This window comes from Mauremys reevesii, linkage group 14, assembly GCF_016161935.1.
Source record: "Mauremys reevesii isolate NIE-2019 linkage group 14, ASM1616193v1, whole genome shotgun sequence".
NCBI lineage: Eukaryota > Metazoa > Chordata > Testudines > Geoemydidae > Mauremys > Mauremys reevesii.
Window position 1 is genome coordinate 21,775,166 of NC_052636.1, and position 14,021 is coordinate 21,789,186.

Genomic DNA, 14,021 nt, shown 5'->3' on the forward strand with positions numbered 1-14,021 from the left:
AGTATGCTCCGAGAGAGGAGGCTCCCCCAGAGTCCTGACTAGTTTTGTATGGAGATGTTCCAAAGCATCACAGCATCCCCTTCCATGCCGTGCACTTCCCAGAAGTCCGCACAGGCACTGACACTCCCTCCTCCAGCCTTTGTCTCTTTTCCAGGCATTAGGAGGCCACCTGATCTCTCTGTTCTCCAACACCTTCAGTTGGCACCTTGCAGGGGAAACTGATTTGGGAGAAATGAAGTAAAAGCTGCCCAAACCGAGCTTGAGCACTCCTGAATTTTGAGGTGTTCAAATCTGGAAGGCAGGTGCTGGGGGTGGGAGAGGGCTGTGGGCTCCATGGGGGAGCATGGCAGCAACTGTCTGGAGCTGCATGGAGCCAGATACGCTGGTCTGAGTGGCACAGTAAGCGGTTTGGGGGTTGGAGAAGAGGTAGGGAGTTCCGGGGGGCAGTCAAGGGACAAAGAGCAGGGGGAGTTGGATGGGGCAGAGGTTCGAAGGGGCAGTCAGGGGACAGGCAGCAATTGGATAGGCATGGGAGTCTAAGAGGTTTATCAGGGGACAGGTAAGGGTGCGGTCCTGGGGAAGTTGGGTGGGGTCTCGGGGGGGGGCAGGTGGGGACAAGGAGAAGGGAGGCTTAGATAGGGGCTGAGGTCCCAAGGGGCAGTTAGGGGCAGGGGTCTCGGGAGGGGGTAATCGGGGAACAAGGACCAGTGGGGCTTAGATAGGGGGTGGAGGTTCTGGGGGGCAGTTGGGGCAGGGGTCTGGGGAGGGGGCAATCAGCGGACAGAGGCTGGGATTCAAAGGGCTCTGGGCTGCTGGCAGCCGCGGGGATCCCAGAGCCCTTTAAATCACAGCCGGGGCGGGAATCAGAGGGCTCTGGGCTGCCCGCTGCGGCGGGGAGCCCAGAACCCTTTAAATCTCAGCCGCTGCTGGGATTTAAAGGGCTCTGGGCTGCCTGCAACCGCGGGGAGCCCAGAGCCTTTTAAATCCCAGCCGCGGCCGGGAACCAGAGAGCTCTGGGCTGCCCGCCGCGGCGGGGAGCTCAGAGCCTTTTAAATCCCAGCCGCGGCCGGGAATCAGAGGGCTCTGCGCTGCCCGCTGCGGCGGGGAGCCCAGAGCCCTTTAAATCTCAGCCGCGGCTGGGATTTAAAGGGATCAGGGCTGCCTGCAACCGCGGGGAGCCCGCAGCCCTTAAAAACTCAGCCGCGGCAGGGATTTAAAGGGATCAGGGCTGCCTGCAACCGCGGGGAGCCCAGAGCCCTTTAAATCCCAGCCGTGGCCAGGAATCAGAGGGCTCTGGGCTGCCTGCTGCGGCGGGCAGCCCAGAGCCTTTTAAATCCCAGCAGCCGCCGGGACTCAGAGGGCTCTGGGCTGCCTGCAACCCTGGGGAGCCCAGAGCCTTTTAAATCCCAGCTGCGGCTGGGAATCAGAGGGCTCTGGGCTCCCCGCTGCGGCGGGCAGCCCAGAGCCTTTTAAATCCCAGCTGCAGCCGGGAATCAGAGGGCTCTGGGCTCCCCACCGCAGCGGGCAGCCCAGAGCCTTGTAAATCCCAGCCGCAGCCGGGACTCAGAGGGCTCTGGGCTGCCTGCGGCGGTCGGCAGCCCAGAGCCTTTTAAATCCCAGCCGCGGCCGGGACTCAGAGGGCTCTGGGCTGCCTGCCGCGGCGGGGAGCCCAGAGCCTTTTAAATCCCAGCTGCAGCCGGGGCTCTGGGCTCCCCGCCACGGCAGGCAGCCCAGAGCCCGCGGATTCCCTGCCGCGGGGGGGATTTAAAAGGCTCTGGGCGGCCGGCCGCGCACAGCCGGGGCGCAACCTAGCTCCCAATATTGCTGGAGCAGAGCCCCGGTCGGTGAATATTCCTGGGGCTACAGCCCCCGGAGCCCAGCCAAGGCGGCGCCCACGCCCTCGGTGTGTGCCAGGGTGAGCACCACCAAAGTGCAGGGAATTTGAGGGCAGGGCAGGGCAGTGCACTGTAATGGAGTTTCTGTAGTGTAGTGGTTATCACATTTGCCTAACCTGCATCGAGCCAGCTAGGCAGAACTGACACCAACTTGTCTGGGGTGTTTCCCAGAAGCAGAGCACAAGTTTGAAATACAGGCAGCATAGAACCAATATTCATAACGTCAACTACAAAAATGATACACATCTAGAGATAGCATCATTATAATCAGCCAATCAGAACCTCTCCATAGACCCCCTTACACAACTACCTTTATACAATATTGGCTGCAAATATAGAACAGTGGTCGCAATGGTGATCTATACAGTTACAGTTTATGTCAATAACGTCACAGGAGGTGACACGGCATCAGTGAGACTGATACTGGAATACTGCCTCCAGTTTTGGTGTCCTCGTTTGCAAAAGATGTTGTGAAATTAGAGTTTGGGACAGCAAAGATCCACCAAATGTTCTGAGGGCTGGAGAAAAATGCCTTCTAGGGAGCTATTGAAAGAGCTCAACCTGTTTAGCTTCTCAAAAGAAGATTGCAAGGTGACTTCATTGAAGTGTTGAAGTGCCTTAATGGAGAGAAAAGATTGGGTATTAAAGGGCTCTTGAATCGAGCAGAGAAAGGCATAACAAGACCCAGTGGCTGGAAGGTGAAAAGATACAAATTCATATTACAACTAAGGCACAAATAGTCAACAGCGAGGATGATTCACCACAGAAACAAGCTACCAAGGGAAGTGGTGGATTCTCCATCTCTTGATGTCATTTCATGAAGACTAGATGCCTTTCTGCAATGTGTTTGCCCCAAAAGTAGCTCTTGTGTCCTACAGGAGGCCTGTGATACGCAGGGGGTCAGATTAGATGGTCTAATGGTTTCTTCTGGCCGTAAAGTTGACTAATTTCTGAAAAACCGAGTGTAGCATTGGGACCAGCATCTGATGTTTTCCTGTCTAGCCAGCTTGCTGCCTAGAACGAACCCTCCTTGAGTGGGGTGATCCACAGGGAGTAGCTCAAACCTGCAAAGTGCCTGGCCAGGGGCAGGACATTAGCACAGCAAGGGAGGGGTGTGGCAGTGACATCACAAAGGCCTTTGGCAGGACCTCAGCCTATTGGTCCAAGGTGGTGGGGAGGTGGTGACCTCACAGAGAGATGCTGACATCAGCCAGGCAGGACAGGGGCGAGGGGCCAGGGAAACCTCAGAGACCCCTGTGGCTTTGCTTCAGCAAGTCTCCTTCTCCAGGTCTCTCTCTGAGGACTGAGAGAGTATTCGGGCTCACGGACGTGAGCGCCAGGAGGAACCTCTTTCAAGTTTTCTCCTTCCCTTGTAGTGATTTTACTGGAAAACAGCCGTCCCTGTTTACAAGGTAAGAGCCTCCTGGAAGTTTGAAACCTGTTCAGTCTGATCCAGCTGGTGACAGTTGAATTCTAGGCATGGAAAACACGAGCTTAAGGAGGCAGAATTTTATTCCGCACGTGGGATTTTGTCCCTTAGAATCACTGGGGACATTAAGGTTTGTCCTTTGTGTTTCACCTTTTCCTCCCTGCCTCCCTCCTTTCTCTTCATCTCTTGCTTCTTTTGTCCTTTCTCCTGTTCCCCTCCCACTACCGTGTGTGTGTGTGTGTGTGTGTGTGTGTGTTGCGGGGCAGTGCTCTGCAGTTCCCACTGTGGGAGGTCCACTCAAAAATGTGGGGCTGAAATAGTGCTCGGGCAGTGATCCTCACCAGTGACCTGGGCCATCCTTTGGGCTCTCTGGTGAGAACCCTCAGCCTCCCATCCTCAGTCTCTACCCTGATTGGCTGAGCAGGGGGTTATTGACAGGGAGGAGACTTAGGTCCTTGTTCTCTTTCAATACCAAGGAAATAAGTCAGAACCAGTTCTATGTTTGATGAATTTTGCTGCTTCTCTGCATTAATGGTCTCTGAGCAGTTCATGATTCTCTCTAACATTGCAGTTCTCCTCAAATACTTGCTGAATAATTACTGTGCACTGTTGTTGGTCTGGAGCTCTTCTGAGAGCACTTTATTCAGGTCACTCAATGTCTGAAATTCAAGATCCGATGGTTAGTTTGAAAATCAGGGCTCTTGGGTCCTATTCCCAACTCTGCCACTGACTGGCTGTGTGACATCAGACAAGTCAATTCTCCTTTCTCAGCCTTAGCTTCTCCCTCTTTCGAGTAGGGATAATAATGATCTGCTCCTACCTACCTCACGGTGCGTGGAGGCAGGGTCGGCTCTAGATTTTTTGCCATCCCAAGCAAAAAAAATTTTTGGCTTCCCCCCACCCCAGCCCTGGGCTCCCCCCTGCACCTCCCTGCCACCCCAGACCTGGGCTCTGCCCCCTCCACCCACACCCCCTGCCATCCCAGCCCTGGGCTCTCCCCCCCCCACATACCCCATGCTGCCCCAGCTCTTGGCTCCGCCCTTTCCCCCCCACTGCTCCCCCACCAACATACCCCTTGCCACCCCAGCCCTGGGCTCTCCCCACACACACATACCCCTGCACCCTCCTTCTGCCCCAGCCCTGGGTCACTGGTAACTTGCTCCCAGGGTGGGTCATTCAGCAGGGATTTTGGATGTGCACAGAACACAGACAGGATTGGTTCCCATAGAGTTACAGAACTGCAGTAAATTGGAACAATTTTCAGCTTGTGTGATTGGAGGATATCTGGATGCATATTGTAAGACTGTCCTCCATACATGAGGAAAAGTTGAGGTGCCTTTATTCTTTTGTTCCACTCTTTGTTTCTATGGGGAATTTGCCAATGCAATATCACTGTCTTCCTTTTAAACAAATAAAACAAAAACAAACAAAAAGGCAATGGCTGTTGAAAATAGCAATTCCAGTCCTAATAACCCCTGGGAAGCATTTCTTGCTCAATTTTATCCTACTTTTTCTACAGCAAATGACAGTGGATCAGTATATTTGATTTGGAAGAAAACAGCTGCCCAAACTGAGCTGGAGCACTCCTGAATGTTGAGGTGTTCAAATCTGGAAGGCAGGCGCTAGATTCCCTTTCTGAACATTAGCTAAATCTGGAAAGGAAAAGTCAATTTCTCCTTCCACGGCTCAGGAGTGGAAATCCTCCTACGTGCCTGGTGCTGTATCTAGAGCTGCCCAGGTCCAACAGAGCCTCCCCTCCCTCACTTTTCATTTTAACTTCTGGAGGGATCCACGTACCTCCCTTGCCAGGCTTCAGCTAGAGAGGGGCCCTGTCCATTTAGTCCCCCCAATTCCGTCTTTGGGCACTGCCAGGTGAGGTCACACCAGTATCCCTCAGCCCGTCTGGGGGTGTCTTCTGAAGGGGATGTCTGGGGCAAAGCTTTCTAGTCCAAAACGTCGGTGGCTGGAGGTGGGGGGGCACCATTTTCAGTAGTTTAATTTTTGGTGCTGCATTGAGTGACTGCTGTGTGCAGTGATATAGTGACCCCTGGGTCTCTGAATGAGGCTTTACACTTGGGGGGGAGAGGGGGCAAGTGGGGAGCAGGTGGGAGAGCGGGTGGGCAAGTGGCAGATGGGCACAGAGGTGAGCAGTGAGCCAGCAGGGGCTCTTGGGGCGGGCAGGGGGGTTTCTGGCAGGGGAGGGAGGAGGTGAAAGGAGGTGAGTGGTGGGTGGGGGACTGACTAGCAGGAGATGCAGCAGGCCAGTGGGGGGCTAGGGGGTGAAGAGGGGTGTGATGGTGAGATCTGGTCACCCTACGGGGGCCGTTTCTTCTCCCTCCCCCAAACCTTCCTTTTCGGCCCACAGCTGTTTCAGGGGGGCAGCGCTGGGGAAAGAGGGTTTGTTCCTGCAGGGTGGGTGGCACTGGGAGGGGGGTTGTTTCCACAGGGATGGGTGGTGCCGGGGGTGTTTCAAGGGGCTGGGTGGCAGAGCAGGGGAGCAATTTTATATTCTTGCCTTGGGTGTAAAAATAGCTAGTTACGGCTCTGGGACCCCATATTGTGCAAGGTGCTGTACAATCCCTGGCTAACACTGGGACACCCAGGGGGTTCCCCTCAATTTCCCTGAGCCTCTGCTGCCCAACTTCTTCTGACTCCATCTGGATCCCCCCCCCGTGTAAAAAACCCACCTTTCCAAACAGTCCTTCTTTCCCTGCCCCCTGATTCTGCTTTCACACCCTGGGCCCATCTCCTCTCTTTGTCCCTCCCCTGCCCCCAGGTGAGCAGAGATGGAGGCAACTTCAGCCACTGGAGCCAGCCCCAGCGAGCGCTGCAGCCCGCCCGGGGGTGTTTGCAGACACAGGAAGGGAGCAGCTGGGAGCGGGGGGTGCTGGGAAGAAGGAGGCAGGAGAACAAATCCCAGAGGGGGCAGCTCCGGGGGGCGGGGCTCGGGCGCAGCCCGGGGCAGGGCAGCTCCTGGGGCGGGGCTCTGGCGCAGCCCGGGGCAGGGCAGCTCCTGGGGCAGGGCTATGGCACAGCCCGGGGCGGGGCAGCTCCTGGGGCAGGGCTCTGGCACAGCCCGGGGCAGGGGCAGCTCCTGGGGCGGGGCTCTGGCACATTGTGACGCAGTAGCCCGGGCTCAGCAGCTGCTCCTGGTGGCCACGTGCTGCCAGCAGCGCTGGAGCCGCCCGGGCCGGAGCGGAGCCGCTGTTCTCAGCTGCAGCAGGAGCTGCCCCCGGCCCCGCTGGGCTCCAGGTGGGGACAGAGCCTGGGGCCCGGGGCTCCCCTGGGGGCGGCTGACGGGGCGGGAGGGGAGGGGAGAGGCCGGAGCTGCAGGCGGGGAAGGGCGGGGGGCAGGCGGGGGGTTGATCGGTCTCTGGGCACCAGGGGAGCCCCGGGGCAGAGTGTGTGTGTGAGTGTCCCGGGCCCAGGCGTGCGCATGGGGGGAGCCCCGGCACCCCAATGCCCTGAGCCCCGGCTGGGGAGGCTGCTCCCCCCCTCCCGTGGGGGCTCCGGGGGGGGGAGGCTGCGGCGGCTGCAGGCGGGTGCTCAGCCCCCACCGGGAAAGACCCGCTGCCGGCAGCTTGTGGCGCCTCCTCCGCTGAGCTTTTCCCTGGGGGTGGCCTGGGCGCAGCTGCGATCAGCTGTTTGCTGGGCAGGAGCTGCACTGGTGGGGGAGGAGCCAACCTGGGGCAGGCAGGAGAACCCCAGGCTCTGGCAGAAAATGTGGGGCTGGAGTCCCCGGCTCAGGAGCCCCAGCCACCTTAGTGGCAAAAGTTGCAGGGCTGAAGCCCTGACCCCCCTCTGTGTGGAGCTGGCCTGAGCCCCTCTCGCTCCCATCCCCCCTGTGGAGCTGGCTCTCACTCTCCGGCTGTGGAGAAATTCAGCCCAAATCTCCCCATGTTGGTATCTTCATTCCCCCCCCCCCATCACCCAGCCATGGATGGATTTAGTCCAGGAGGCAGGGTCAGTGTTGGCCCCATTGGGCAAGTGGGATCTAGGGCACAAGGAGGTGAAGTGACTTTCCCAAGGCTAAGCAGGGAGTCTGTGGCAGAGCAGAGACTCAAACCCAAAACAGCTGAGCCTGAGTCTTGTGCCTTAACCACTAGGCAACCTTCCCACCGAAGGAGAGGGAACCTTCTCTGCCACTTTAGGGCTTGGCTACACTTAAAAATTTGCAGTACTGCAGCAGGGTGTGAAAACACACCCTCTCCAGCGCTGCAAATTGTGGCGCTGCAAAGCGCCAGTGTGGTCAAAGCCCCAGCGCTGGGAGCGCGGCTCCCAGCGCTGTCCGTTATTCCCCACAGGGAGGTGGAGTACGGACAGCGCTGGGAGAGCTCTCTCCCAGCGCTGGTGCTTTGACTACAGTTAGCGCTTCAGTAGCAGTAGTGCTAACTACCCTGATGTATGCCAGTGAGACTTGGACTGTATACAGGAGGCATGCTAGGCAACTGAACCACTTCCACATGACTTGCCTCCGCAGACTTCTGAGGATCCGGTGGCAGGATAAGGTGCCAGATACAGAAGTCCTCTCCAGAGCAGGCCTGCCGTCAGTTTACACGCTGCTCATGAAAGCCCAGACACGCTGGGCAGGCCATGTTGTAAGGATGCCAGACAACCGCATCCCCAAACAGCTCTTTTATGGTGAGCTGTCTCAAGGAAAGCGATCGCACGGGGGACAAAAGAAGCGATACAAAGACACGCTGAAAGCCTCTCTTAAGTCCCTGGATATCGATATCACCTCCTGGGAAATCATGGCACAAGATCAATCGACATGGCGTACGCTGATCCACCAAGGCTGCCAGACATCTGAAGCCAGAAGGATAACCCTAGCACAAGAGAAGCGAGCACTCCATAAAGCCAGAGCTGCAAATGTTGTAACAGTGGTGCCCACACATGTCTGCCCAACATGTGGCAGAACATTCCGTGCCCGTATTGGCCTTACCAGCCATTTGCGGATGCACCGTGGACAGCTCACAACCTGATAGATGTTAAGGTCTTCTTCGAAAACGATGGACGAACATCATCATCATAATGAGAGTGATCAGTTAACGTGAGCTGTTATCAGCAGGAGAAAAAAACCTGGTGTTGGGAGGGGAACAGGAGAAAGGACAAAGGAAGCAAGAGACAAAGAGAAAAGAGGGATCAGACAGTGGATGGAGCAAGAGGTGAAACAAAAAGGACAAACCCTAATGTCCCCAGTGATTCTAAGGGACAAAATCCCAGGTGTGCAATAAAATTCTGTCTCCTTAAGCTCGTGTTTTCTATGCCTAGAATTCAACTGTCACCAGATGGATCAGACTGAACAGGTTTCACACCTCCAGGAGGCTCTTACCTTCTAAACAGGGATGGCTGTTTTCTAGTAAAATCACTAAAAGGGAAGGAGAAAACTCAAAAGAGGTTCCTCCTGGCGCTCACGTCCATGAACCTGAATACTCTCTCAGTCCTCAAAGAGAGACCTGGAGAAGGAGACTTGCTGAAGCAAAGCCACAGGGGTCTCTGAGGTTTCCCTGGCCCCTCGCCCCTGTCCTGCCTGGCTGATGTCAGCATCTCTCTGTGAGGTCACCACCTCCCCACCACCTTGGACCAATAGTCTGAGGTCCTGCCAAAGGCCTTTGTGATGTCACTGCCACACCCCTCCCTTGCTGGGCCAATGTCCTGCCCCTGGCCAGGCACTTTGGAGGTTTGAGCTACTCCCTGTGGATCACCCCACTCAAGGAGCATTCGTTCTAGGCAGCAAGCCGGCTAGACAGGGAAACATCAGACGCTGCTCCCAATGCTACACTCGGTTTTTTAGAAATTAGTCGACTTTATGGCCAGAAGAGACCATTAGAGCATCTAATCTGACCCCCTGCATATCACAGGCCTCCTGTATGACACAAGAGCTACTTTGGGGGCAAACACATTCCAGAAAGGCATCTAGTTTTCATGAAATGACATCAGGAGATGGCGAATCCACCACTTTCCTTGGTAGCTTGTTCCTGTGGTCAATCATACTCGCTGTTGAATATTTGTGCCTTTGTTGTAATATGAATTTGTCTCTTTTCACCTTCCAGCCATTGGGTCTTGTTAGGCCTTTCTCTGCTAGATTCAAGAGCCCTTTAATACCCAATCTTTTCTCTCCATTAAGGCACTTCAGCACTTCAATGAAGTCACCTTTCAATCTTCTTTTGATAAGCTGGACAGGTTGAGCTCTTTCAATAGCTCACTAGAAGGTATTTTTCTCCAGACCTCAGGACATTTGGTGGCTCTTTGCTGCCCCAGCTCCAGTTTCACAACATCTTTTTCAAATGAGGACACCAAAACTGGAGGCTATTCCAGTATCAGTCTCACTGATGCCGTGTCACCTCCTGTGACATTACTGACATAATCTGTAACTGTATAGATCACCATTGCGACCGCTGTTCTACATTTGCAGACAATATTGTAGAAAGGTTGTTGTGTAAGGGGTCTATGGAGAGGTTCTGATTGGCTGATTATAATGATGCCATCTCTAGATGTGTATCATTTTTGTAGTTGATGTTATAAGTATTGGCTCTGTTCTGTCCATAGTTCAAACTTGTGCTCTGCTTCTGGGGAACACCGCAGATAAGTTGGTGTCAGTTCTGCCTAGTCTGCTTGATAGCCCATTAAGGACCATCAGCTACACAATCGACCCACTGAGAGAAGGCAGATACGCCTTGTGACTCAGGAAGGTCTGCAGGGACCTGCCTATGGACGAACTCTAAGGTTTTTCTACGCCACGTGCTGGATAGAGTGTCCTTGGGACAAAGAAAGCAAAGACCACATGGCAAGAGACTAGAAAAGGCTGATGCCTCGTCTCCATCTTGTCTTCAGTCCTGCTTCATATCTCTGGAGGGACTTTGCTACAAACTGAAGCTCTAGACAAAGGACTGAATTACCCATCCCAGTGGGGGATGTACTCCAGAGACTTGATTTGAACCTGCAGTTTATTCCATCACTGCTACAAGCCTGAACCAAGAACTTTCCCATTACTGTATGTGAAGGGTTAAAATCCATGTGCATTTTATATAACAACCTGGTCTATGGATTGTGGCAGCTCTTTTCCAGACCCGAAGTCCAGACTATGGTCTAGCCCACTATGACTCTTTTGATGGTTTAAATTACACTCACAGGCACTGAGGATAGAGTTACTGAAAGTTTGGGAGTGAGGAGCTGATAGGTCAGTGGTCCAGTCCCCTCACAGATGACCCCGACCTTCTGGGGTCTCAGCTCTCACACCAAATGCTCATTGTGGCTGCCAGAATCTGTGTGCAGCTCGTTTAGTTTACGCCGAGGGTTGAGTCCTGCTTCGTGCACCGTGTGTGAGAATGAAAATCCTAAACCGCCCTTTGAAATAACGAATGCAGCAGGACGTGTTATTGTCCCTGCCCCAGAGCAGACAGACTGATGGAGAAATGCCATTGAGACCAGGGTAATACTCCACTGCTGTTCTACCTTTTTTACTTGCTACACTCCCTTCCAGCCTTATGGGGTATCAGAGCCCGGTACTGAGCCTGAGCCGAGATATCTACACTGCAAATTTACCACCCCACAGCCCAAGCCCCGGGAGCCTGAGCTGGTATGGGGCAGCCCTGGGTGTTTCATTGCAGTGTGGACATAAGCCTATTGTGTTTCATTTCTTAGGTTCTGCTGCCATCGTGTGGCCATTTCCTTCCCCTCCTTTCTGTCCAAAGCGCAGAGCCCAGTTCCTCCAGGGGGAGAAGGACGTCTCTCTTCTTTCCTTCCTCAACAGCCCCCTTCCCTGGGGAGCCCTTTGCTGGGGTCTGGGTGGGGAACAGCCATTTCTGAGGATTAATTTCACACCATATTGGGTGTTGATATATAGATTTTACAGCCAGACTAGATCAGTAGGTACCTCTGCTCTGACCTGATTCAGAACAGAGTCCAGAGAATTTTACCCAGTGACTCCTACATCCACCCCAAGATCTTCTGGCTGAACGAGGAGGGTTCATTCAGAAAGTCATCGTGTTTGGGTGTAAAGGTGTGAAATGATGGGGAAATTGGCCCCTCTTTCAAGTTTAAATGTTGTAACTTCTACATCTAGACCGGGGTGGCCAACCTGAGCCTGAGAAGGAGCCACAATTTCCCAGCGTAACTGCCAAACGTGCACCTTTGTATGCAACTACTGAGTCAATTGTGAGCCTTCCCATCATTGTCCTTTGCTCTTAACCCTGAGGCTATTGCCCCATCATTGGGGCCATTTCCCGCCTCTCTTTCATACAGAAGCACAATTTTCTTTGCACAGACACAGGAACAGCAAGATCTTTCTCTGTCCCTTGTGCAAAGCAGGAGGCCAAATTCCATGGAAACAATGGACAAGCAGGGGGCTCTGGGCACATCCAGCCCTGGCCGTGAGATGTTCCCTCCCCTCTTTCTTTATGCTGCTGCTGCTATTTCATGGATTGTCTGGGATGGGGAAAAAGCTGAGTTCACTCCAGGTGGAGGAAAGAACCTGAAAATCTCAGGACCCAACCCTGCTACCAGGATCACTGAGGTGCTGGGAATCTGCCTGGGAAAGGGACTGTGTGAATTGTCAAGTTGGGGAATGAATAACAATCTACAAGATCCACCTCATTAAGCACTGACACAGGCTAATCCTGCTTCCGATAGAAGGGAAACTGGGAGCCATTCTTTGCTGTTCAGCCATGGAAATAGTGACCCAATTGCACCGCAGTGAATGTGCTGGGGAAGCTGGACTTCACAGGCAGGTGGAAATAGCAGATCCTAGAAATACCTGGCGCTTCCCACACCACTGCTGCCACCAGGGCCTCACAGCATCCCCCACTATGACCTTGCAGCAGGGGATTGCAGCACCCCCAACCCAATGCAGGGGAGATGGCTGAGTGTATCTCTGCACCCTGAGACCAGGGCACCCACTCTCTCTGCCCCACACATAGAATCTGGCCCTGCTGAAAAGTGACCCCTATGAATAAGTCACCTCCAGGAGAGCAGGATTGGTCCTCAGAGAGGGGAATGGGCTTCTCATGAAGCTTATAGGTCACTGGATGCTCTGGAAACAGGAGGGCTCTGAGTGTAACCCATAGCAAACACAACCTGCTAGGGGATGTAGCTCAGTGGTTGAGCACATGCTTTGTGCGTATGAGGCCCTGGGTTCAATCCCCAGCATTTCCATTATCCTTTTTTTCACCCTGCTGCTTTGCTCATGCCCAGAGGGGATGTGGCCCACCAGTCTCCCTGCACCAGTTTCAGTCCTGCTCAGTGAGGGGCAAGTGACAATTGCATGGAAGGTCTGGGGGGGTTCTGCTCCTAAGTCACCTCGGTACGTTTAAGATTCCCACCTGCTGTGCTGCTTGGGACAATGGTAGATGAGAAGGGCGAATCCTCCAGCACTGGAGGGAAAGGTCCCATCTGCACAGACTGAGAGGCAAGGAAACAGAGGGGCAGGGTTGAGAGAGGTCAGTGATTTACTCCCAGCAGGGGACACTGTCTTTTTGAGTATCAGAGGGGTGGCCGTGATAGTCTGGATCTGTAAAAGGCGACAGAGTCCTGTGGCGCCTTCTAAACTAACAGACGTATTGGCGCATGAGCTTTCGTGGGTGAATCCCCACTCCGTCAGATGAATGGAGTGGGAATTCTGTGCCCGGCTAGCCAACTACAAAAGCAGTTTCTCCTCCCTTGGTGATCACACCTCAACTGCTAGAAGAGGTCTCATCCTCCTGATTGAACTAACCTCGTTATCTCTAGACTGGTTCTTGCCTGCATACTTATACCTGCCCCTGCAAATTACCACTACATTCATCTGACGAAGTGGCATTCACCCACGCAACCATATGCTCCAATACGTCTGTTAGTATTTAAGGTGCCACAGGACTCTGTCTTTTGAGGCGAGTGCTGCTGGCTTGGGATAGTGCTGACGATGGATAGAAAAAGGCTGGAGTCAGTGACAGAGGACCACAGAGGGGAAGGGAATGGCAGCCCCACAGAAGGTCCTCGGTGCTCAGATGCCCCAGTTATTGCACCCTGGCCTATCCTAGAGAGAGAATAGACACCGAGGGACCCAGCCCCCCTACAGTGATCCCAGGGACAAGAACCTGGTTAGGAGTGGGGTGAAGGTTCCCTCTGGGCAAAGGGGAGCTGAAATCCCTCCGTGTCCTGGAATTTAAGCAATGAAAGCTTCAAACCCTGCATGGGTGTGGGCTGAGGTGCATCAGCAGAAGGTTGGGCTGGACAGGTGTGGCAGGTTTGTATCAGTTTTGGTGGTGCCCAGAATGGGACCAAGTCCTGCCCCACCTGCCACACACACCTGCCTAAGGCTCTGGGAGAGTGTGGGTGCAGGGTCTGGGCTCAGTCAGAGGTTGTGGCGAAGGAAGCAGTGTGGGGGCAGGCTCTTGGAGGAGTTTGGGTGCAGGTGTGGGGTCTGGGCTGGGGCAGGGGTTGCAGGAGAGGGTGAGGGTGCAGCATTTACCTCGGGCATCTCCCGAAAGCAACCCGCAGCCCCTAAGCTGGAGGCGGGCGTCTCTGCGCACTGCTGCCCGCAGACTCCACCCCTGCAGCTCCCATTGCCACAGTTGGCAGTTGTGGCGGGGCAGCATGTGGAGACCCCACCACCCCACAGTTGTTCTTCTCACAGCTGGCTGATGGGGGGCAGCAGGGGAGCTCCCAAATCTGGGGGGATCTTTCTGTGCCCCACTGTTAGTTCTCCATCCTATCTCCCC

The 14,021-nt window shown here is 54.5% G+C and overlaps 1 non-coding gene and 1 pseudogene across 1 annotated transcript; both read left to right on the plus strand.

Moving 5' to 3' along the window:
* LOC120381686 overlaps positions 1-14,021 on the plus strand; it is a 205,594-nt pseudogene that overhangs the window by 131,877 nt on the left and 59,696 nt on the right.
* Positions 12,406-12,477, plus strand: TRNAT-UGU. The gene has a single exon. It is a non-coding gene; the product is annotated as a tRNA-Thr (tRNA).